General features: G+C 38.8%; 1 protein-coding gene and 1 long non-coding RNA gene across 2 annotated transcripts in view; both read left to right on the top strand.

The window, feature by feature from the left end:
* The first annotated feature begins 6,540 nt into the window (after window positions 1–6,540).
* Window positions 6,541–26,415, top strand: part of LOC145436675 (uncharacterized) — a 339,318-nt gene continuing 319,443 nt past the window's right edge. The window contains exon 1 of the mRNA XM_080314005.1: window positions 6,541–6,550. The gene's annotated coding sequence lies outside the window, so the exon portion shown is untranslated. The remainder of the gene's footprint in view (window positions 6,551–26,415) is intronic.
* On the top strand, window positions 10,332–12,862 carry LOC145449310 (uncharacterized). Its single transcript, XR_013918236.1, has 3 exons — window positions 10,332–11,259; window positions 11,467–11,608; window positions 11,942–12,862. It is a non-coding gene; the product is annotated as an uncharacterized LOC145449310 (long non-coding RNA).

Genomic DNA, 26,415 nt, shown 5'->3' with positions numbered 1-26,415 from the left:
CCTCGGTCCATATCTATATTCATTGTCGGTCTTCGGTTCTATGTAGATTTCACGAAATCTATACGAGGTCTGCGACTGTATTTTTCAGAATACATTGTAATATTACGATATCATATTATTTGCTTTTCAGCACTCCTATAATCCTCTCGCGAGTGAATTGTAACTTATGGAAAATATACAGATGGTCAGGTAAATGGCATTCAAAAGTAAATTTGGTTAAGCCTCATATCCTCGTCTTGTGGGCGCTTAAACGTTACATAGCGTATTTAACTTTCCACATCATTCATACCGTTGTGACTTCACCTCGATATAAAATCGCGTACTATCTCCAACATAGAACCCTAATTAACTTGGAGGCTCCGTGTTTTCCCCAATATGAAAAAATATATTGGACTTATCAATGTGCAATCGCACTGGGCAACAATTTTGAGCGAAAAATTTGTTGACTCAGATTTTGCACTTGATTTAGGCTAATTTTGGTATGCTGATTCCAAAAATATCGCTGATTTTCTTTGATCACATCGAGTTTTTACTCTATGACATATGCCAAAATATGCAAATTTTCACGAATTTAGCCATATTACTTTTCCATACCATATAGAAATCCAGTATTTTATTGGATAATAAGTTATGTAGCCAAAGGATCGATTGAAATATTCGGAAAAAGCGGTACTGGTATCGACCAAGGCCGATGCTTTCACCGATTTTTGGCAAGAGGATGCAGTCATCCGAGGATATTTCAGACTCCTGATGCAAACTGCAGGATATGGCAAAAAAATAAACATTGCTTTTGCTATCAGCTGTCGGTCCAATGCCCCATCTAGCTTATGCAGTGTAACTTGAAACTCCTATAAGCTTGATTTTTTGGATCAAGTTGAAATCTTAGGGATGGCAGGCCTAATGATAAAGATTTTGAAATCGAAGATGATTCAGAAAGTAGAGAAGTCCGTCAATACACGGTTAATGATCTGACACAGGCTTCGAGACTTGAAAGAGAAATATTCGGAAATTATCGCTTTCTTGCGAATTTAGAAAAGATTATACTTAGCAAAAGAGCTAAGATATCTCACTTTCGATCACGAAAAACGGCATTTACATCGTAGGGCTACTTTCGGTAGATTTGTTTATTGCCGTGATACTGGCATTACTATACTATCATGGGTTGCTGGAGAAGATAGAAATCCCGACTCAAGTGAATGTCAAATGTCTATTGGTATATTTACAAGGATCCTAAAGTATGACATCTCTAAAATAGCAACGTCTTAAGTACTGTAACATTTGCATACTAAGCTAGTCTTCGTGAATAATACAGAAACATTGATTTTTGCAGTATCAGCTTATAAATTTTTTGTTTTCTTAGTGGTCAGACAATAGGAATACAAATGTAACGCTTATACGCATGTAACATTGCCATATGTTCATGTCGGACTGCAGACATTCAAAAAATGCCTAAATATCCTACTAATTTCCCGGAAAACCTTCGATGGGCCAGGAGAAAGCATCCCTCAATATTTAAAGATGATGGGGGCATGATTTCAGAGTAGATTGGAGCTCACATATGTTAGCTGACTATTGCCCGGGTGTCAAACGAGACAACGCACAGAATTATGAGTTATTAGTAAGGATGGTATGAATGTGAGGTTCACATTCGCGTTCTGTACGTGAACCTCGGAAATTTTGAGGTTCGCGTTCACAACAAAACCTTGGTAGGTTCTGTACTGTGAAGCTTTTTCACATATTGCAATTTTCACTTCATTATGACGTCTTTGGTCCAAATTTATTGCATTTCAACTGCGGGCCACTCTATGCATGGCCTGGCAGCATTAGAAAACAACACTAAACGAGCATGCGCCTTGACAATCTCAAAAGTTTAACTTGCTTTTTTACAAAAGTTTGCTCAAAATATACAGCTTTCCGTTTGTTAATATTTAGTGATTTCTTGCTGCGAGCTTGACCCGCAATCACACATAATCACGAGAGGAATACGTAGTCCAAGTCGTCGCTAGATATCGTGTACATTAATATAGGCTATCACTTCATTGAAAGATTGGGTTGGAATTGGCAATATGACGTCACATGATGCCAAGAGGTTCGCTTTCATGTTCACATGAAACCTTTTTAAAAAGGTTCGCGCTCACACGAACCTGAACGTTTCAGAGGTTCACGCGATCCCTAGTTATTAGCGTAAATTTGGCCGCTGAAACTCACACATTATTTCCTGCAGAAGCAATATCAGTTTAAATCAACCAATTAAAGCAGTGCAAATGTTTATTTCAGGGTTGAGCAAACTACGGCCTGCGGGCCGCATGCGGCAGGTGACGAAATTTTGCGCGGCCCGCGAAGTCATCGAGTGATTTAATTGAAATATTGATAAAATGCTTAGTGCAAATCTAATGACTAGAGCAGGGGTTCTCAGCCCTTTCTTGGCCGTGACCCATTTTCCGGTTTAAAATTGTGCCGTGGCCCACCTGATATCATAATGTCATAATCCTATCCAATGCGTGGTCATGGACAGCGCCGATATGCCTATTTCTCCAAAATATGCGCATTTTTCTCCAACTGATGATATTTAAATCCCGAGCTCCCGGAACATGAAATGGCGCGAAGCGCGAAATTTTTTTTTTCAAGTTGAATAGATTTCCTCCATCAAACAACCAACGACATAATCTCGGGCCCCTTCGAGTTCCTCAATTGGGGGTGTGGGTGCGGTAGTTACGGCCCTGGTAGATCAGAAGCTAAAACTCCTAAGTATATTATTTTCGTCCGCGGCTCCATTCGCGCCGCGAAACACAATGATCAGATCCCCACACTGTGTGATTGGGACTTTAGTGATACTATTGTTGGGAATATTATATTCATTCTGAGCCAGCATCGAAAAATTCATTCGTGGATGGGGAAGAAAGTGAAGAAAGATTTTTCAATATGCATGATGTACTTTGTATGTCTTGTACCAGAGCAACTGAAGTTGCGATGTCAGAATATTCAATCTAGTGATACGATCCAGTCCTGTGACTGTTTCATTATGTACAATGATTTCCAGGCCGGAAATTTTAACCCGACTTCAAAGATTATTGCACTCCGATAAATCCTTAATCCATTAGGATTCGTGTAGGTGGTGCAGTATACCTCCGCCAGAAGTTCCTAATAATTTGCAATTATGGCTATTTTTAGCTTACAATGATATGTCGTGCCGAAGTAGCCTACAGTAAATCTGTGCATCAATTTCACTTCATTGCGAGTTCATTGCATACCCCTTTTAACGGCATACGCCATATGACGCTGCCGGAATACTTGGTTACCTCAGCATTATCTTCCAGTTATTATACGCTTGAAATTATTTTAGTTGCTGTTAGCCGTAGGTTGTCATAGCCACAGTAGAAAAAGCCGCCGTTTCTTCCTAACGTTTCCGATTTGTACATGCTGACTTCACACGTGCCACTACGTCTAATCAGGGTCGGATGAAAAGCTTTGTAGCTATGCAGCCTACGTAATTAGATAATACGAATATATTTTTAGCGAATAATATAAGAAATACTAAAGTTACAATAATTCTAAAATTTTCTAAATATCTCTGTGGCCCACCTCAAAATGCTCTGTGGCCTACCCTTTGAGAACCCCTGGACTAGAGAGTCTTGGGTAAACTTTTTCCTAAGATATTTCATCATGATATCGATTAAGTTAAAATCATAATATTTGAAGAGAATCTTTGGGGTACAGAACTTTAATATACATTTTAATAAAATATATTCATAGTAAAATATATTAAAACCCGAAGCTTTTTGAGCTGACACTTCTCAAGGGCAATCGTCAGCAAATGGAGAATTTCAAAAACATGCATCTAGCTACATTGCAAACAACCAATTATGACGTCATAGAAACAAATAACATGAAATACAGGCAAACCGCGAGCGCAGCTAGTGGCCAATTTTTAGATTCACTAAAAATTCCTTCTGCTGACACAAGCGCGGTTGGTGGATTTTAATATAAGTCGATTCCAGTGCAGACAGATGGAAATAAGTGCGGCCTCTACCCAATATAGAAAATCTTTCATCGTGATGGTTTTTAGCGCAAGTTGCATTCTCAGCCAAATGCTTGCCGAATGCAGAGTTCATAGCCATGTCCTGATTACGTTCTAGTAATCGCAGATCAGTTACGGCTGCGTCTTCACGAGAGTCCAATGTGCGTGATCTAATAACGCTCGGAACATGTTTTTGATGCGTTAATATTATTCCATTTTTTCTTTTCGCTGTTGATGAGGTAGCCAGATCTCGAGTCGGGACCCACGCATTTTGAAACGTTTCTGTTGTTAAACACCCTAGCAATGCAAAACCGAAATCTATTAGTTCCGATCACAATTGTGATTTTCAGTTAGAACGCCGACGTTCAGTGTTGTACTTGGAAAAGACATTTTGCACGCTTGTTAGGTGGACTCGTTTCCTATGCGCAGTTGGGTGCAAATTGTTCGTAACTATGGCCTCATTTCAATCGTAACAACTTGTTCAAATCAATACTGAAAGCGAAAAGTGCCAGATGAATGCTTTCCCATCAATGAAGATTTAACTGATTGGTATTATCGGTGTCGGGGATAGCGCAGTATGTTTTACTTGTAATATTATGACATTATTGTAATGAATTCGTCGCTACAATTTGAAACATCACTTGAATCCGAACATCATGCCTATCGGCGCAATGTATCAAATACTGAGGTGAAAAATATACACCGAATTAATCAAATGTTTGGGACAACAGTAAATTATGTTGATATCGTCCTCACAAAAGAACGTGAAGAAGGCTAGTTTAACTCAGTAAGCCTTTTGTTATCAAAACGTATGTACTAACATACTGGTTATGATGATGTGTCAGGTTTGTGCGTTCTGATGAAGCTTAACCAAATGCAAAATCAGCATATCAATGAGCCGATCGCTGCCCACATATTCAAACTTCCATCCTGTCCTAAGAATCGGCACAACCTATAACCATCCTTAATTTTGACGAATTGATTGAAGATGGCTCGTCAGTGTTTCTCAACCTGGGGGCGCGAAGAAGCGGTAAACTGGAAAAAATTTTCGCGCTCGACGCGATTTGCCTCAAATTCACGCGTGTTTCTCCATATACAGACCTCATTTCATATTTTAGTTCTCTCATCAACACTCATAGCCTTCCATGCCATCAAACAATCTGTTGGGGTTGCTGGCATCCTGGTTGGATTTTGTGATATGAAGATAAGGGGGCGCAAAATTTTTCACTATCAAAAAGGGGGGCGTGTCTAAAAAAAGGTTGAGAACCACTGGACTGGATTATAAAATCTTGTTAATGTTCCTGACGTATGTGCATTATCATCAAATCAATGTTAAAATTTTATTAATCTATATCTATTATAATCTCCATGTCTCCTTGGACACTATATAAAAGTTGGCTTATAATTCATAGGCGCCGAGTTACGGGATGACGTGGTGGCGCAGCCACCCCATTCCACATTTATGGGGTGGCGGCCACCCCATACAATAAAACTAAACGTCCGACGTCTGCGATTTTAAATCGTCAGCGCTGTCAATTAGCGAGTCCGTGATGGCGCGTAAATGCCAACTATTTACCATCAACCGATACACACGCGAATATTTGAATACGCATCTTCGTCAGCGACAACAAACTTATGCTTAAAACGCCTCCAATAAATTGTAATCCGTGACTAGTAATCAGACAATCGAAGCAACCTCGTTTACGACGTCGATTCCGACACGCTTGCGATGAGAAACAACATTTCCTCTCTCGACCAGACGAGCGAATTCACGTTCTCCTTTTCTTAATTAAATTGTATTAGCGCCCATCATTTAATAAGTAATTCTGAGCGCGAAATATGACAGTGTGTTTCTGTATGCCTGAGAATAGAAAGTCATTCCTCCGCAAAGTGCGCTATTCATTACTCTAACAAGGCTTTGCCAACTTTTATCGGGAAATGCGAAAATGCAGCTCAAACGTCGTTATAATGAGCAAACAATCGTCGTGATGTCAGATTTGGAACCCCATTGTGCTGTACGCAAGTTGAGGAATTACTGATTAGATGCGCGCTTTCTAGTTTGCTATCATCTGTAGGATACCAATTTTTGTACGCTTGAGACACTCGTATTCACTCGAAGTCACTTGTCAGTGTTTGATTTGTTATCAATACTGCGCGATTTGCAGTGCATGGCGTTGAATTAGGTTGTCAAATATTGATGCAACACGAGATTCTCGGTGGCGCAAATTCTGAAATTATTCGATTAGATTTAACGGCCACCTTCAATGTTCCAATAAACTTCATTGCTGGACGGACTCTATCGAGCAGAACTATATCGAGGATCGAATTCAAACCTTTGGGATGTGTATTTCTACTGATAATGTCGCGGCATGCGCCCATATTGCTCGCACTGCAATTACACAGTGATATTTGAAAGATGCCAAAACTGCCAAAAATAAAAATTTGAAAATGCCAAAAATAAGCAATTTTTGGCATATGCCAAAAAAAACACGGCCTGCCAAATAGTGTATTTCGTTCATGGTGTTGTATTAACAGGACCGCGTTACAAGCGAGAACAGCGTTTGTGGAAGGCAGGTTTCTTAATCTGGGTCCAGCCCACCCATTATGCAAGCATGGTGTCCTAAATGGTGTGGGCATAGCGAGATTGAACGGCTGACTGCATTTGGTTTACGTCATACTTTCCATTTGTTCAAACGCAATTTTACGACCATTTTTTACCAGCTTGTCGAGCACTAAATTTGATAAAACGAGTATCAATGAGAAGCTGCCGCAGTACTGATTATTAAAATATAACTTGTATTCTGCTCATGGAACTGGAATCCCCAAAATCAACCACGAGTTTTGTATCGTGATCGAGTTGAGCATTGTCACGCAATAATATCAATTTCTGCGCCTCATCGTAAAACTGGTGTAATACAGAAATTGATAAACGTCGATAGGATTTGAAGAAACTGCCGAAACTACCATTAATATGAATGAGCGATAGAAAACCTTCCGCTCATAAGCAATATGACACTTTTTATCAGCAGACGTGATCACGAATGCCGTATTGATGGTAAATTCGCTCGCTAATTGAAATGCTATGCCTGACCTTGATTGGAACTCATATTAGTAGTACACTATGCTTGTTTATTTAACTTGCAAGAAAACAAAACAGATCTAGCTAAAATGGATCACCTCATGATTTCCGAGACCATTATTCAACGAAGTTAATGACTGTTCAGTGTTCAGTGATCATCTTATTCGCAAGCTGAGAGTCGAACTGCCTTCGTGTTATGCCTTTTCGCGAAGCGTCCGATTTCTTGCAATCCTACCGGTTCCAAATCCCTATTGTAACTTAGATCGAATTTATCAACCTACAAAATACAGCAAATTATAATGAAAACGACACACAAAATTGTGGAAACGAATGGCTACCTCGATTTCACCAAAACATTCAAATGCATGAATTTCATCGGGTGTAAGGTCGCATCCTTTCATCACAAGGCTAACTGCTTTGTCTTTACAAAATAAGGGCGGCAGTGCAGCCATACACTCTTCATCCAGACAATTATAACTGATGTCGAGATATTGGCGCTAAACGAATATGGGAAACTGACAATTTACGACCAGAATTAATCGGCGATGAAGACAAACATCACAAACTTATAACAGAGAAATGTTGATTAGCGCGTCACGTCATAATAGATTAGCGAAATGTTCTGAGATTAAAATAGCATTTCCGTGATTCCTCTCAAATGGACTCTTTGCAACCAGTCATAAAGAATATGACTATTGACATTACTACATTACTCACTACATTACTCAACATAAGGAATTTCAACTTGATCATGATCCATAAGTATTGATTGATGATACATCCTCTTATCACCTGTAGCATATGTGAATTATCGTGAATTCATGATCAGAAAATGAAATTATTATTCAATCAAATCAACATCCAATGTGTTTTGGTGTTGGACGATTTCAATATTTCGATAAGTCGGATAAAATGATGATACGTGGCACATATACTCAAGCAAGAAACTGCTCCAGTACCAACACCTCCACGTATATGCCAATAACATAAGACTAAATCATGCTAGTTTGCAGAGTTTAGTCAACCATTGTACAGTTTATGCGCTATGAGAATATCGAGTTAATCCAATTACATCATCATAAAGTTTATCCAAGAGTCAAAACTATATTATTTTCCAGTATTGTATGGACTAAATTATTAGAAATAAACATCCAAAAAGTTTAAGCTTTGGTTTTTACTTTATAAGAATAATTTATATACTTTATTATAATCGTGGTAGGGTACTTGTAATAACGAAGGTGTTTTTTAACAACAAGCTATCATTAATTTCATCAATGACACAAGCTAATTGATAAATTTTGAAATTGACTGTAAAAAATTGAGCTAATCGTCAAAGTCGACGGCAATAAAACTTTTTTACTTGAGTCATATTTATCGCTACATAAATATCGTTACGCCTTCGGTACGATGTAAATAGTTGTCTCGTGCGGCATCCGTTGCGCGTCGTCACCCTTCGTACACCGTCGAGGAATAGGCTACCCGGCTCCGTTGACTTGTGACTATTTGTCGTAGACTTAAGTTATGATATTGTAAGTTTCGAGGTTCTAAGATGGGTCCGTTCTGGTAAAAAAGAGTCCGCGAATACAATAAAGAGACAATCCTGAGGATGCCGCCCGCCCCGCTCTGGGTTCGGGGCCAATAATAGGGATTAAATACAACTCAACGAATACCCATCGGCCTGCTTACTACATTTTAAAGATTCTCTCCACTATTGTGTATACAAGAATATACTTCTCTTAGTATGCAATTTCTCGTGAATTCCGAAGCACATTGACGTGTTAACTTCTGTATTAGGTGATAATATAATTTGAATGTCTGATAATGTTACTTGTCAAGGTGATACAAACGTAAGCTCAAACTACTTTAAAATTTAAAGTCTTACCAAATTTTATCTAAAACTGAAACTGTCAAGTAACGATAAAGTAACCTAAAACCTAGCCACTTTTTACGTGGAAGGAGTACATAGCGAAGTACTTGTACATTTTGGAGTACTCAAGTTCAGGTTTGGCCTGCTTGCGCTATACTTAATGAATCATTCCTGCGCCATAAACACTTGAGCAGTTGGTACGTGTAGACAAAAACCTACTTGAGTACTTTAAAGAAGTACATATACTTCTCTGCTCAACATCTCTGAACGGTAGAAGTGGAGATATAGTCTACAAACATATTCAGTTAGTTACTTACTTTGTAATCGCTATTGCATAAGTAAAAAGTTAGTATTCAGGGGTCTATTTTTTGTTTAATACTGAAACAGTCTTGAAGTAGAAACGACCCTATATCACCAACATTCCAGTATTTTCTGTATGTAGGGAAAACCTACTTGAGTACTCAGTACTTCTCTACTCATCGTCTCTGAACGCTAGAGGGGGAGATAGTCTACAAACATTTACTTACGCACCTTTAAATCGCTACTTGTACTTATATTCGAGAAGAATTGCTCGACGTTGAATATCATCCGATAGCGTTTATGATACTATTTTTATATCATAGAATATAGAGTTATAAAAGTAAATAATTTTAGGATAATCTACATCATCAAGCTGAAAAGAGGATGTACCATGAATTAGTACTTACGGATCATGATGAAGTGAAAATTCCTTATGGGCTCTATCACCAAACTATGACTGAATTAGACATAAATAATATCGCGAATTCTCTTATTCGCCAATCTCACGTGTATGAGTTAGAATTTCGTCAATGTCATCTCAATGAAAACCTCGTCAAGATTCTATTGGATAAAATTCGCGGATTTGAATCTGAGGTATACGCCTTCGCACATTCCGCTCGTAGTCATTGATCATTATAAATTCACGTTCTATTTCAGTATATGTTATCCGTAAAATATCGAGATACAGCTTTATCGTTATCGCATTGTTCTGTATTACTAATGTGTTAAGGCGCGAATTGGTGGTATCGCAGCGAATAATGCTCATTTGCTACTGGTATAGGCATTAGTCTCGATAGCCTTACTAGATAGACTATAGTCAGAGTTGATCAGTGTTAGGCTGTTCATAGATCATTTAGCGTTTTATGCGTTAAGTTTTGCGCTCGTTCAGGTCGAAATAAGAAAACTCAGCGTTACAGCACACAACGACATTGAAAAACTCATCCCATTAATCTGCGAACTGATGAAGCAGTGTGCTTCGACAGAGCTCAATCTGCAAGAAAGTGGTGGATCCGAATATTTTCTGATTATTTTGAGTAAACTTATCCAGCACCATCATATTTCCTAATACCTCATTTCCGTAGGTAAAATTGAAAAACCTCGATCTCAGCTACGCGGAGAACATTAACTTTACGCAACTCGGGACTATTATTTCGTGCGATCTAACATATTTGTTAGTTGTGAACTCGCGCTTGCAGTCAAAAGATTTCATTGCTATGCAGCTCAAAAACATTAAGGTCTGCGCGATTATTGCTGGGGCCACGCATGTTGCCGAATACTATTCCAAGAAATTGACGCGTGTAAATGTGCCACGAATATAGTTGATTACGATTCCAAGAAGTCGGGCCACATCGACAATGCGAATTAGAACATTATAAATAAAGTTGCGTTTCCAAGAAAATGCCGCGTTGGCGATACGAATTAGAATGTTTACTTCCGACGTAAAGGAATTCGCATTCTGAAAACTTCACATTTCTGTTCCAAGTATTTTCATGTGCACGGCGAACGAGGCAGGCATCACAGGTAAGGTAGGATCCATGTATTTTTGTATCGATTTAAACTAAATTTAGCTATAATTTCTCGATGCGGTATTAGCTTACGTGGATTGTGCACGCAGATTGAATTACGTTGAGATTTCTCCAATAGCTAATAACGTAATAATTAGTTCTGTGCGCAGATATAATGTTAACCGGCAATATAGCCGAAGTCGCATAAATTCGAATGTATATGCAAGTTCTCCGTTAAGGGTAGACTCTCTAGCCTCGCTTATTACTCGAATCTCGCGGTGGTTACAATATTGTGAATTAATTGAGTGGAGCTATACTGTATATTACTTATCGTCTATATTTAAATTCGGTATGCTAATGCGTTGAGTTTGAAGCTAAATCGCTCCATTTCAGGTAGCGAAGAAAATGATTACTGCATACTCGTTGACACACGCAAGTCCAGGACGACTTACAAGCGTATAATGATGGAGCAGATTGCACAGTCCTAAGGGTGCGTTATATCATTTCTCAATTATATTGAAAAAATCACCAGAGTATCATGGCTGAAGCTTTATCATTTCGAATGCTGAATAATCATATATTACATCTATAGTTATACCTAGATCACGCTACGTCATAATTTGTGCTATTACAATATTAAGATTTAATTAAGTAGAGCTTCGCTATATTATTTACGACCTATTTTTTTTAAATTTAGCATGCTAATGCGTTGAGTTTGAAGCTACATCGTCTCATTTCATGTAGCGAAGAAAATGATCACGGCATATATTCGCGGACACATTCAAGCCCGCGACGAGTTACAAGCGTATGATGATGGAACAAATTGCACAGCCCTAAAGGTGCGTTATATCATTTCTCAACTATTATGAAAAAATCGCCGGCGTACCGAGATTTCTCCTATATCGTACCATTTAAATAGCTATAACGTAATAATGAGTCCTGTGCGCGGCTATAATGTTAACCGGCAATATAGCCGAAGTCGCATAAATTCGAATGTATATGCAAGTTCTCTGTTAAGGGTAGACTATCTAGCCCCGCTTATTACTCGAATCTCGCTGTGGTTACAATATTATGAATTAATTAGGTAGAGCTATACTGTATATTATTTATCGTCTATACTTAAATTGGCTATGCTAATGCGTTGAGTTTGAAGCTAAATCGTTCCATTTCAGGTAGCGAAGAAAATGATTACTGCATACTCGTTGACACGCGAATGCTCGGGGCGACTTACAAGCGTATAACGATGAAACAGATTGCACAGCCCTAAAGGTGCGTTATGTCATTTCTCAAATATATTGAAAAAATCGTCATTCTGGGTAACCCTAACAATTCCCTTACGTAGCTGTAGAAATTTGACAAATTAAAAGTACAAAGAAGGTTTTCTTATGGGGCAATCTTTCGAGTATTCTCAGAAAAACTGTATACATCCTACAGAAAAATGAACGCGATTAAACGATGAAGAATTATATTCTTAAAATATTACATGAGACAAAACATGCGAACATCCATTATCTTGATAATGCTATTGAAATAGATGTCAGTCCGATTCCGAAAAACATGAGGCCCTTCCATACTTTATTGTAGTATAAAGCGGTATTATCAAAGAATTCTACAAAGCCGTCCTGCAATAAAGATAGAAGCCTTAATGATCATACGGAGGAAAGTTATCGTGTCGTAGAATATAAATTGGGAACCGAATTAGATGGTAAAGCTGAATTTTATCATCGAGAGGTGATATGGACTCTAGAGAGCAGATACACTATATATCTCATGCTAAAGATAATTTGTAAATCCCGGCTTATTTTGAGATCTAAGCTACTTTGAAAATGAGGATCCTAGGATTTGCTCAAGTTTCATCTATATCGTACAATGCGTTTTCGCGCTCCAGAATGACTTATGTCAATGAAAAATAGCAAAAATGATCTCTCAAGCTTTGATCATGCTTTTGTTTTTGAAAGATGTCGCGATGTCGGTATAATATTTTCTAAAACTTGCAAAAGTTGCTAAAGAACTGCGTTAGTTTTAAAGTTGTTCCATCATGAAATGTGTGATGAAATTTGGTATGCTGCATAATCACAATGTCCTGGAGCTCATTTAGATACCTAAGCTACTTTAAAATTAGTGCTCGAGTATTTGCCGCAATTATACTGCCAGATAGATACAGCTAGAGGGATTCGATGGTGACGTACTTGTATAATGCACATTTTGGAGAGATTAAGTAAAGCAATGATCTTAGATAAATCCATTAAGTTAAGCTAGAAGTGGGTATTTACGAAGAAAGTTAGCATTCTAGGTCTATACTTCTGCTACTTTGGTATTCTGATGGAGTGCAAGTACTTGTTTACTTATCAACTTTGTAGGCTAGCGCAGTTTGTGGTGTGATACTTTCACGTTATTTAAAACTCGATACTCGAAACTTGTTGCTTGTACGAGTTATCGCTGGTGTGTAAAGGGTTAGGAACGATTTTTAATGTATAGTTACACATTCTAGTTGTTTTGATGTAAGGAAAAAAATCATTCGATAACTCGATGCAACTAGTTACCACGCGTTGATGTAACTTTCCTCATTTGTATGCATAGCCTATGCGAAATTGGTTACCGAATTTTTCGATTAATTTATATTCCGAATTTTATTTAAAACTGAAACTGTTAAGTATGACTTAAAGTGTTATGAAATGTGAAAAAGTGTACAAGTAGAATTATTATTATGTAACGAATACGTAGTTTAAAAATTCACACGATTTTTCTTGTTGCGTTCCGGGATAAAATCTAATTTTTCGCTCTTTTTTATTTTTTATTTTTCATTAAAATTAGTAATCATTTTACAAAACGTCGTGTAAAGGTAAAGTATACTTGTACATTTCGTAGTGCAGAAGTATAATTTTTTAAACTATTAACTTGACAAAATTTTCAGAATAGCAACTTAATATTCAGTGTAACGCTACTCGCAGTATAAGTGTAACAGTTAAAAAGTAGTTTTCTATATACCTTACAAAATTGCATAGTCTACGCGAAATTGGTTACTGAGGGAGGTAATTTTGTAAATAGCAACAGCATAGTCAGATTTATACTTGTTCCGTATACATAATATTTATATAACATGATATTTGAAGGCGGAGCACTAACGAAATAGAAAAATAGCAAAAATAAATCGAAAATTTGGGAAGTTCTACCATGCAATATTTGAGTTTTACAAATTACCCTCGAAGTGAACCAGCATGTTGGATATTATCGAAACGATTTCTCATTTTGCGTTCCGAGATAAAATGTAGTTTTTCGCTCTTTTTTATTTTATTTTTATGAAAATCAGTATTCATTTTACAAAAAACGTCGTGTAAAGGTAAAGTACTTGTAAATTTTCGTAGTGCTCAAGTTGTTAGCTCTGAAACCAAGCGGAGTTTGTAGTAATTGCGCAACATCGAAATTTGTACACTACACGCTTATCTTATGGCGAAAACATAAGTTAGTTAACAATATTTCGAATCGTGGGTATAAATAATTTTTAAAAAACCTAAATATGCCGCATCCAAACTTCGTAAATTTTTTCGATTAGTTTTTTCGTTTCTATCTACTTTAAAAGACTCATTCAGTCCTCGAACCTACGTGAACACTTGTTCATTGGAACTTAAGTCCAACGCCAAAAGCTCTACTTTACAAAATTTTCGGAGTACCGACTTATTTAGGTGAAATCTGTTATGCGCTTTGTTACTAAGTCTGAAAGCAAGCAAAGTTTGTTGTATTTGATCAACATGGAAATTTTGGAGCTTTGCGTTTAGGTGATATTGAAAACATGAGTTACTTAAGAACATTTCGACTCATAGGTGTGGGTAATTTAAAATACAAAGTATTAAAATCATTAATGTATCGGTCACAATTCTGCTCCAATACAAGTACAAGTAGAGATTTCAAAGTAAGCTACTGGTTATATTTGTAGACTAACCCCACTTCTACGTAACGATTTTCAGTAAGTAGTTATGTTTCTAGACTACTTTCACTTCTATGTAGCGTGCTTTCATACAAATCTGCTTACTTTTAAAACCTTATATGTTATGAAGTAAAGATTAGTTTAAGGTTATGTTTGTATAACCTTGACGAGTGCTATTGTCACACTCGATTACCATCTTTAAATCATGGCTATCTCAATGAAGTTGAATAAATTTATGGCTTCAGAATGCGCTAATTAGACCATGTCGTTATAACGCTAGGGTTCGCGTACAGGCAGAGAGAGTGTTTGTGTAATTAGAGCCCGGCGAATCTCGCGCCTGCGGCTAAACTTCGTTCGATTATTTTCGCCTTGGGATTTGCGTATATGCTACTGAAGCTTCGCACGCCGGCGGCTATAGTTCGTTTGATAATTTTCGCCTTGGGATTCGCGTATATGCTACTAAGCTGTTACGACTTTAGAAAATTCTACAAGACTACTCGGAACTTGCCTGCGTCTAATGAAAATAAGTCGTAAAATGTGGAGGCTGCAGAGACCGTAACTTGTAGACATAAAATCAAGTTTAAAAATATGGACGGATGAGTTATCTCTGACCAATAGAGTAATATAACCGCCTATAGTTTGGTGGGGTATTGCTATAATGTATATCCAAACAATCGTTGCAGACTCTGAATGTTACCTAGGTCCTTATCACAAAAAATCATGCATCAGAAGCGTAGGGATTAATATTATTAAGTCGCAGCGCTCAAAATCGCATTTTATATTAAGTAATTAGTGATGATGTGTAGAATTTTGATATATCATCATAAAACCACACCTAGTTCAGCGTTGTCCATAATATCCGTGAAAATACAAAGTCCTAAATACACATAATAATAACATCTGGTGAATATAGCCTTGCATAGACATCATAGTTTTTGGTTATCATGACAATAACTGGTTTCCGTTAGCAAAGTGTTATTGCAGATATAAATACGCACATAAATCAATTGAATTCAAATTCACATTCACAAAAACGTGTTATTTGAGAGCTCATATTATCTGCGAAAATATAAAGTCCTAAATACACATAATAATATTAAAAATTGATTAGCTTGAAAATCGCTGCGGCCAATGTTATACGTGGAACTGAATGTTACTCCAATATTTTAAAGTTTTTTTAAAATACACATAATAATATTATCTGGCGAATATAGCCACTTATCAAGTCGTCCTAAATACACATAATAGAATATCTCGCGAACATCCGTCGATTTAATTACCCTTATTTTAGTGACATGAAAATGAGTGAATCGTATGAAATGTGGTGACTACAAGAATCGAACCTACAATCTAGATAGTCGCCCAATTCCTCTGTGATGATGTCATGAAATCTAGTTCAACGTTAAGTGTATTATGCGAGAATTCATATTCTCAAAAACAGCTCAGTACGCATATTCTACGCAATAGTTGTCGCATTAGTCCTAAATACACATAATAGACTGTCAGAGGAAAGTTTCGATAGTGTAGCGGCGAGAGATGCTCATAAATACACACGGCGATAGTCTACCGTTGTCGCGTTAGTCCTAAATACACATAATAGAATATCAAGGAAAAGTATCATCCAACGTATAATGAATGTTATTTATTTCTCGGAAGCATGGACTGGCCATAGTCCGACGTTAATTATATTATGAGAGTGTTTACATTCTAAATAGCCTGAGGGGCGGGGCAACAATTTGACCCTACCTTACTACTAACTATGCGACCTTACACCCGATGAAATTCATGCATTTGAATGTTTTGGTGAAATCGAGGTATCCATTCGTTTCCACAATTTTGTGTGTCGTTTTCAGAATAATTTGCTGTATTTTGTAGGTTGATAAATTCGATCTAAGTTACAATAGGGATTTGGAACGGGTAGGATTGCAAGAAATCGGACGCTTCGCGAAAAGGCATAACACGAAGGCAGTTCGACTCTCAGCTTGCGAATAAGATGATCACTGAACACTGAACAGTCATTAACTTCGTTGAATAATGGTCTCGGAAATCATGAGGTGATCCATTTTAGCTAGATCTGTTTTGTTTTCTTGCAAGTTAAATAAACAAGCATAGTGTACTACTAATATGAGTTCCAATCAAGGTCAGGCATAGCATTTCAATTAGCGAGCGAATTTACCATCAATACGGCATTCGTGATCACGTCTGCTGATAAAAAGTGTCATATTGCTTATGAGCGAAAGGTTTTCTATCGCTCATTCATATTAATGGTAGTTTCGGCAGTTTTTTCAAATCCTATCGACGTTTATCAATTTCTGTATTACACCAGTTTTACGATGAGGCGCAGAAATTGATATTATTGCTCTGTCGTCGATAAATATCATTGTTACAGCAACTGAGCTGTTTGTAGCGTCGTAAAATATTTGAACATCACACTGTGTTTAAGATGCATTCGCCGGATTTGTGTAGAAATCCTGACATTTCCTCCTGCTACAAAACAGTAACTGAAATCCTGCATAAAACCCGCGTTGAAGAATTTAACCTGAGTAATTGCAAGATGCTTTCATTGCAAATCAGGAATTTTACCGAAGAGATGGGGAAACGATGCGCTACAGTAAGTTATTTCCTGCTCTCTCGTGGTTCTCAATAAAGCAATGTAGTTCAGATTTCGTTTATGAAATTGATCTAAACCGCCTAATAATCAATTATTCAATGAACAGCTAAAGGTATTCGACCTCAGTGACAGCGATAGAACAAGAATCGACGAGGAATATGTGACTACCATTCAGAGCTTCGTGAAATATCATCCCGAATGTCGCCAACACAAACCGATCTTACCGCGCTTGAATGGCGTAGACAGGAACACTTTAAGGAAACAATTGCATTCGTCCGGTAAGACGATATTTCCGCATAAATATGCATCTATACATTGGGATTTGGCCCCCTTATTCCTTCACTTCATATTACTTATTGTGTTCGCTACGTCTTGGTAAAATTGTAGGTAATCACATAACACTACAGGTTAACCCAGGTAAATGTAACTTGGCTCACTTGTATGTATTGAAGTTTAGAATTCCCGTGAAATTAATTACTGAGCAAAGTATTCTTCGTAAATAACAACAAAATAGCAACATTTATATCTGTTCCATATACACAATATTTATAGAACACGATATTTGGTCGTGGAGAATCAACGATATTTGGCATAGAAAGATGGATAATTTTGAGATGTCATAACTCCCTGTCGCAACTATGGTCGGAATTGGGTCAAATATGACCTGCGGCGTTTTCTAGGTAACCTAACAATTCCCTTACGTAGCTGGATAAATTTGAAGAATAGAAATGTTCCAAATAAAGACGGTTTTATGGATCAATCTTTCATGTAATCTCAGAAGAAACTGCATCCGTCCTACAGTGAAAATTGATGTAATGAAACGGCGAAGAAATATATTATTTAAAAAATATTACATGATGTATGGCAAAGGAGTATCCATGATCTTGTTATTGCCATTGCAATAGATGTCAGTCCAATTCCGGCAAACATGAGCCTCTTCCAAACTTTGCTATCATCGAAAGCTGCGTTATCAAAAAATCCTACAAATCTGTCCTGAAACAAAGAAAAAAATGTAAGGGTTCCTAATCTTGCAGAGGAAAGTCACCGTACTTGCTAGGTAATTCAAAGATCGGAGCGCTTAGTCTGTAAATTTCTGTGCCTTATGACAAAATGTGAATTGAAAACCGAATGGTGAAGTGCAAGCTAAGTTTCATTATCGATAGATGGTATGGGCTCTCGAGAGCAGATACACAGTACCTCAAGCTAAACGATAATTACCAAATCCTTATCAGGGCGTGCAAAATCGCTTACCCATCCTCCATTTTCCCCTATCCACTTTCGTCTTCTTCTACCGATGTAATTCCCGACTGACTGTATGATACCTTCTATATTATCACCGTGATGCTCTTCCTCGTTTTCGCGAGCAAGAATGCTACCCAGCACAAACACAGATACAATCCGACCCCAATTTTCTTGGGTATCTTTAAAAATTTCATCAGCTATCATCAGAAACATCCGCTCATCCGCAGAATATTCTTCATATTTTTCATCGACTTCAACAATACTGTATCGGAGACATTTAGAGATTGCGTTTACGACAGTTCGATGTCGCTCAAACATTTCATCACCAACTCGCCGTAAGGTTGTCTCCGCATTCGTATTTGCTGTAACGCTTGGACCGTCTAGTTCGTACATGATAAAATTCCGAGCCAAGGAATATGCCCGGATATAATATCATCCTTTTCTTCAGTGACCGATGGTGATACTCGTAATAATTCCATGGTTTGAAGATAACAGCAAGTCAGAGCTCATTCAGATATCTAAGCTAAGCTACTTTGAAATTAGGATCCAAGGATTTGCTAATTCATTATTATGAGACACTGATTGTGATGACCTTAATTTCACAGAGTAACCAAGGCTTTTATTAACTGAAAACGAGCACTATACGCAACACAGCTAGGCCAGCAACTATAAGGTACCAAGAAATGACAAATTAGGAGCGAGACAATATATAGAGGAAAAGGCAGGTAATCAAGTAATAATTGGTTTAACTAAATATAAAGGACGAGACAATCGCGCACAAGAATTCACCACAATCTCCCCGTCCGAAAGGAAATCGTACAATACGTACAGGGAATTGGCAATTGGCTCAATATCGAAAACGATCGGGGGCTTTACGGTTTCTGGTAGACCGGCGTAAAGGCGGACTATCATTATCTTCAGCCGTCTGCGGGCTGTCTTGGTCCAATGCGACTTCTGGAGCAGTAGGTGAGTTACGCTGATCACAAGGATCGGCGTCGTCAAGTTCAATATGTTCCGCAGCGGCTCTTGACTCGATGTCATCTCGGTTCTTCGGATAGGGCGCTAAATCTTTCACCGAAACTCTCCATTCCGTACCATTGCGATAACGGACAGAGGCATACTTCGAATTTGCATCCAACAAATCCACGGGCTCACACAAGGGTTCATCCTTGCTTCTGACGTGCTTGCGTAGCAGAACAGTATCACTTTGAAGCAACCAATCTGGTAAAGATTGCCCGAACGTAGACTTACGAGGGAATGCGAAAAACCTTTCGTGCGGAGTAACATTAGTTGCAGTGCACAGCAATGAACGCACAGAATGAAGAGCATCGGGAAGTACCATTTCCCAGTCATCTTCGCGCATATTCTGAGAGGCCAGCTGAAGCTTGACAGTTCTCCATATCGTTTGGTTCACTCTTTCGCACTGAGAGTTTCCCGTCGGGTGATAAGGCGTTGAATGACTGCTCGCAATCCCCCTTTTCGCAAGGAAGGTCTTCACCTCTGTGGAAAGAAACGACATCCCCCGGTCACTATGGATATAGTTAGGAGCGCCGACAAGTGAGAACAACTGAGACAATCGATTGATTACTGTTCTCGAAGACATATCCCTACACGGGTAGGCAAACGGAAAACGACTGAACTCGTCAATGATTATCAAAAGATACTTATTTCTGCCAGCAACCGGGCCTTTGAAATCCACACTCAGTCGCTCCATTGGTTTCGTAGCTTTAATCAACAAGCACTCCTCCGCCGGCCGAAAATAACGAGGCTTGATTCTGGCACACTCCATGCACGATCGGCATTCGGCTTTAACGTCATCAATCGAAAAGGGCAAATTTTTAGCCCTGACGAAATGCATAAGCCTCCGAACTCCCGGGTGTCCTAAATTAACATGTGCCTCCCGCAATGCTGAAATAGAATGGACAGAAAATATCCTTGATATAGCATCAGCAGCAAAATTCTGTATTCCAGGACGATGTTCAATTTCATAATCGAATGCACTAAGTTCAAGTTTCCACAGTAGAAGCTTTGTGTTTTTAATTTTACTCTTATGACATTTCTTGAAAATGAAGGACAAAGCCTTTTGGTCGGTAACCAACTTGAACCTTTTACCGTGAAGCAGATATCCCCATCTGCGTAAACCTTCTATGATAGCGGCAGCTTCCTTCTCAACGGCCGGATAGTTCTGTTCCGTCTTATTGAGCGTTCTAGACGCGAACGCGACCGGCCTACCTTTCTGGCTCAAAACAGCAGCGACAGCAGAGTTTGATGCGTCGCACTCCACAACAAACGGAGAATCATCACATATGTATCCAAGACTGGCTTCCAGCAAACCATTTTTGAGCTTCCGAAAAGCGTTCGACGCCTCCTGCCCCAGTCGATACCCTCTATTTTCTGTTAGAGGTTTCAACTTTTCTGAAAAATTGACGATCCATTTAGAGTAATACGCAAACATACCAATGCATCGCTTCATTTCTGCAGCATTTCCAGGTGGTTTCATTTCCATGAGCGGTCGCAGATTTTCAGGATCGGGTCTGATATCACCGTGGGATACGCAGTGGCCGAGAAGTCTGAGCTTTTTCACTGAAAAAACGGATTTCTCTAGGTTCAGTGTTAAATTACTCAATTTTGCAGCTTCCATGAAGGCCTTCAGACGTCTATCGTGTTCCTCCTGTGACCGCCCAATGATCGTGATGTCATCAAGATATGCCACCGTACCTTCCAGCTTATTGCGATCGATGAACGTGTCAATGAAACGCTGGAAAGCTGAAACACCATTAGTCACACCAAATGGAACTCTACGAAACTGATACAGCCGCCCATTCGCCTCAAACGCTGTTGGCGGCTTGTCGTCATCCGACAAGGGAATCTGATGGTAGGCAGACTTTAAATCAACAGAGCTATAAACGCTACCTTTCGCTATCTCGTTGACGACCTCGTCAATTTTCGGCAGAGGATATGCGTCCAGATACGTATAACGGTTTATCGTTTGTGAATAGTCAATAACCATACGTTTTTTATGTCTGTCGCCTTTGGTTACGACAACTTGCGCCCTCCAGGGCGAGGAAGACCTTTCTATTATCCCTTCCCCCAACATTCTCTCAATCTCGGAATTGATGAAAGATTTATCCTGGCGGGAATAATACCTCGATTTTGTTGCTATGGGTTTGCTATCCGGATCAAGAAATCGAAACAGTCTCGGAATCTCGTAGGTTTTAGCAGCGGCAAGGTTGCACTGTCCGACATAAAGTGTATCACGAGGTCCATTAAATTTAAATATCACCTCTTTATGCTGTTCTAGAAACTCGTGTCCCAAGATAACATCGGCGCATAGATTAGAAACGACACCAAAATGAACGTTACGGTAGACGCTTCCGGAAATGTTTATGGACACCACTACGGAGCCACGCATTTTGGTTACTGCATCTTTTGATGCCAGCCCAACGGTGACATCGCATGGTGTAATCGACAACTTCAGCCGCAACGCCACCTGATAATCTATGTAGTTCTCGGCGGCCCCCGAATCCAATAGCGCATCCAAGTCATTGCCTTCCAAACCAATCGTAATAATTGCACCTTTTAACGAGCTCGGAATCCCAGCCAGAAGCGATGCCACACGTCGGCGGTCCGAATCCTTGATAGGTTCGTCGGCATAAAGCGAATCGCAGTATTTCTTGAAATGCCCGATCTTCCCACATCCAAAGCATTCAGCATCCTTCGCGGGACAGAGACTCTTGCGAAAAACATGACGAGTGCCACAATAACAGCATTTCTTCTGGTATTTACGAGTCTTCGAGGTTGAAGCAGCAATGGCAGACGGATCTGGTTTGGTATCGAGTGCGTAGTCATTAGCGCTATCCGCACATACAGATACCTTGGCGACCGATGCCAACGGCTGCTGGTAGTTTTCAGAGAACTTCTGTGCTTTTTCAAGAGTATCAGCAACTTGGATGGCCTTCTGCAGTGTGAGGTCCTCATACTCTAGCAACCTTTGTCGTATACTTGAAGAGCGCAATCCGGTGATCATTGCATTCATCACGGACTCCTCCTTGTACTGTGCTGCCGAAATGTCCTTGAATTCGCATTGCTTAGCCAGAGCATGGAGACTCTGAACGTACTCAGATATGGTCTCCGATGGCTGCTGATTCCTTGTGGCTAATTCATGGCGCGCATAGACAAGATTCTTCTTTTTCACGTACAAGCCCTCTAGAAGTTTCATCGCATCCGTAAAGGTCGATTCTTCCTCAACCAGCGAAAAAGATTCAGCCGACAAGTACCCTGCCATTATACTGAAACTATCGATCTCTGGGTCACCATCTCTTCTAGCAGCATCGACGGACGTGAGATACGCCTTTATAATGCGCATCCAGTGCTTGAACTCCTGACCAGCATCATCATCCCTCGGCATAGCCTTTAACACGGGAACGCGAATGAGCGTCTGGTTCGACGCCATAGTAGATCTTTTCAGTTAATAAAATTGTGATGACCTTTATTTCACAGAGTAACCAAGGCTTTTATTAACTGAAAACGAGCACTATACGCAACACAGCTAGGCCAGCAACTATAAGGTACCAAGAAATGACAAATTAGGAGCGAGACAATATATAGAGGAAAAGGCAGGTAATCAAGTAATAATTGGTTTAACTAAATATAAAGGACGAGACAATCGCGCACAAGAATTCACCACACTGATGATGGGGTTGAAATTACGAATTAGAACATATTCTCTGGTAACCGCAAAGAAAATATTGCCTGTTTCACAATACATACCACATTAATGATATTTTTATGTTTCCCAGACCTTGCATGATAATGTTTCGGATTAATTACTATTCAAGGAAAATTCATTAAGAGATTTACGTCATTTTGAAACTAGCATCAAAGTATTTGTTGATTTATTTTTATGAAAAAAACTACCAATGCGGTTGAAATTACGAATTGGAAACTAATTGCGGTCTACCGCAAATACAATATTTCCAGTTTCATAATACATACACCATTGATGATATTTTTATGTTTCTTCAACATTATCTATTTATCATAATGTTTCGGATTGATTACTATTCCGGGGAAATGGCTACCAAATTTCGCATCGGTCATATAACTATATTACTGTAATTTCAGTGCTCGCTAATTAAATTTTACAACTCGACTCGAATCATTATAACAAACATAGTCGATTCGGATTTCAGCACTCGAATTAGTGCACTAGGCGCATCGAAGAAATATCGACTCCTTGAGTATCCAATTCTAAATGGTCACTATGGCCAATGTCAGAGCAAATTTCATGTATAGCAATGTGAATATTATGAATATTATTCATTTTTCAGGGATATTCAATCTCGCGACTCGGAATGGATCAGATAACATGTTGTTATTTAGGTTTTAGGCAAAACTGAGTCCGTAATACTAATTTTCTAATCATCTTACAATCGGTACTTCTCTTACTTGAGTAGAAGTTTACTATGTCATGATAGTTAAATGTTGATAAGTACTTTTTCAACGACCTTGATGAAAGGTAGAAGTTTATTCTAAATTGTAGGCTACTATGAATTTTCACGATGCTGAATGGCTATTGCAAGGAAAACATGACTAAATAAATCGAAAAATATTGCAAAGTTAGGCTATGCGATATTAGAGTTCTAAAAATTGCCCTCGACATGAGCCCGTATGTTTGATTTATCGAAAGTAAACGAATGTCATTTCTCACTACTATCGACAGCGCAATGGCGAGCAACGTTTTACTCAGTCGGAAATAGCTATATACTTCTACTTTAATTGAAAGGAATTATCGGACATCGTAGCTTCATGTCCTGTTCATATTGCATGCTGTTCATTTACTTCGAGAGGTCGCGATTGGTCACCCATTTTGTGTTACTGAAGAAGTTGCTAACGAAAGGGGCTCGATAACGATTTACTCCCGCATTTATAAAAATATACCCTGGTAGGGCTTGCCTACCAACAGAACTCACTTGAAATATTATGATTAAAACCAGGGATGAGCAAACTACGGTTAGCGGATCACATGCGGACAACATTTTAGTGGCTCACGATAGCATCAAGATATATTTTAGATATGGACGAAATGTATTCAAAAATATATAATATTTTATCGACCTGATTAAACTTACTATGTTACTTTTTTTTTATTGCTGGTGCAATGACCTGACTTCGGAGCGCACGCATTTTCAAAGGTAGTTTATAAAAATATCATAAATTCAAAATGGCAATGACTTATTTCGTATCATGAATGTGATTTTAGATTGATAACTCCAGCACGTTTATCACTTTAAGCGATTTATTTGGAATAAGCGATCCATGCGCGTGTTAAGTAGATTCCGCATCTATAGGTGCACTGGACAGTAGGCACAATATTAACTTATTCATAACTACCGCCACGACTCGAAGCACTCCAAAATGCGACGAGTTGAATATAAACGCTTTTTGCAGTAAGGAAACGATCAAGAAGAAACGTAAAATGTAAGACTTGTAATGTAATGAAGTCGTTGCTGATTTCAAATTATGAGCTGCCAGATAAAGTAACCGAATTAATTAAATATTTAGGACATCAGTAAATTACGTTCGTCTTCACGGAAGAACGTGCAGAAAGCAAGTTTTACATAGTAAGACATTAGCTGACGGGTAAGTAAAGGTCGCATGGTTATGATGCTGTCAGCAGGTACCATAAGCAAATCTATAACCAGATTCTCGTGCTTTTCTAAGAATCCGTGCAATCCACTTCTTCACTAGTTTCCACAAATTGGTTAGGCCTATTGAGGATAAGCAGCTTATAAAACTCGCTAAATGTTTATGACGTTATAACGAATACGTTATCATAAATTCAATACTTGATTTGCTCTAAATATATAGGCTAGTTATTATCTCCATTTCCTCGCCTACGCGTTTTGGCTCATCATCCTAAATAGGCTATAGTGCGTCACGCGAATGGATCCATATGTTGCATTCAACCCTCGAGCCAAAACAAGCCGCAGGCACCTTAGTTGCAATTAAATTACCCTTATTCTCGACCTACAAAAATTATGCTGGTATTAGATTGAAGACCAATGTGTCAGCTGTTGAGAGTTTATCGCATCGGCGGGCGACGATGACACTACAAATAACAACTGTACGTGTACACAGGTTTGTGTTGCCACATATTGTAGTGTTGCGACATAGGCCGGACGCATCAGTCCAAATTCTGAAAGCGAGAAAAGCCACTCTGATCTTATTTGATGTGGAATTTAACCCCACGGAATCTCAACTTCGTGCCCATTGGACTGACAGCTGTGTCATAGATGTCTGCGAAAACGAGCTCATTCGATTTATTGGGGTCGTCAATATTCAACGAAAATCGGGCTACATAATTGTGCACGGGTCGCATTGTTAAATGTGAATTGGTTAGCATCCAGCTACACATACTGCGCTATATGGATAAAGCATCAATGCTAGTTGAATATGCTAGTTTGTACGTCTATAATGTTATGGCACACTCGTCGTTTATTATTGCTCATGATTTACAGAGCCACTTACATTGAGCGCTTGTTGTACGTCTGCAATAGTAATTGTACACTCGTCGCCTCGCCGTACAATTGAGGGCGCGGGCTCGGATGCGTACGGTAACCATCTCCAATTTAATGGCAGCTTTCTTGAGGCTGGAAAATGGACCTGAATCCTTTTCTGAGGTCGACGAGAAACATTATCGCAAACATATCACAATATTAAAAGAATAACTGGAAAAATGTGTTTCAATGCTTGAATGCTAATCGTCGCGAAATCGGGAGCCATTTAGCGCCTCAGATGAGGAGCATTATAGGGAGCACTATCATGTTGATATCCCGGAAAATATATGGTGACAATAACAAATGTGT

The sequence above is a fragment of the Botryllus schlosseri genome, chromosome 1 (genome assembly GCF_051294905.1).
Source record: "Botryllus schlosseri isolate E-star chromosome 1, Bs_hap1, whole genome shotgun sequence".
In the NCBI taxonomy this organism is placed as follows: domain Eukaryota; kingdom Metazoa; phylum Chordata; class Ascidiacea; order Stolidobranchia; family Styelidae; genus Botryllus; species Botryllus schlosseri.
The sequence above is the reverse complement of the archived record's forward strand: the minus strand, read 5'-3'. Positions and strand labels throughout refer to the sequence as shown.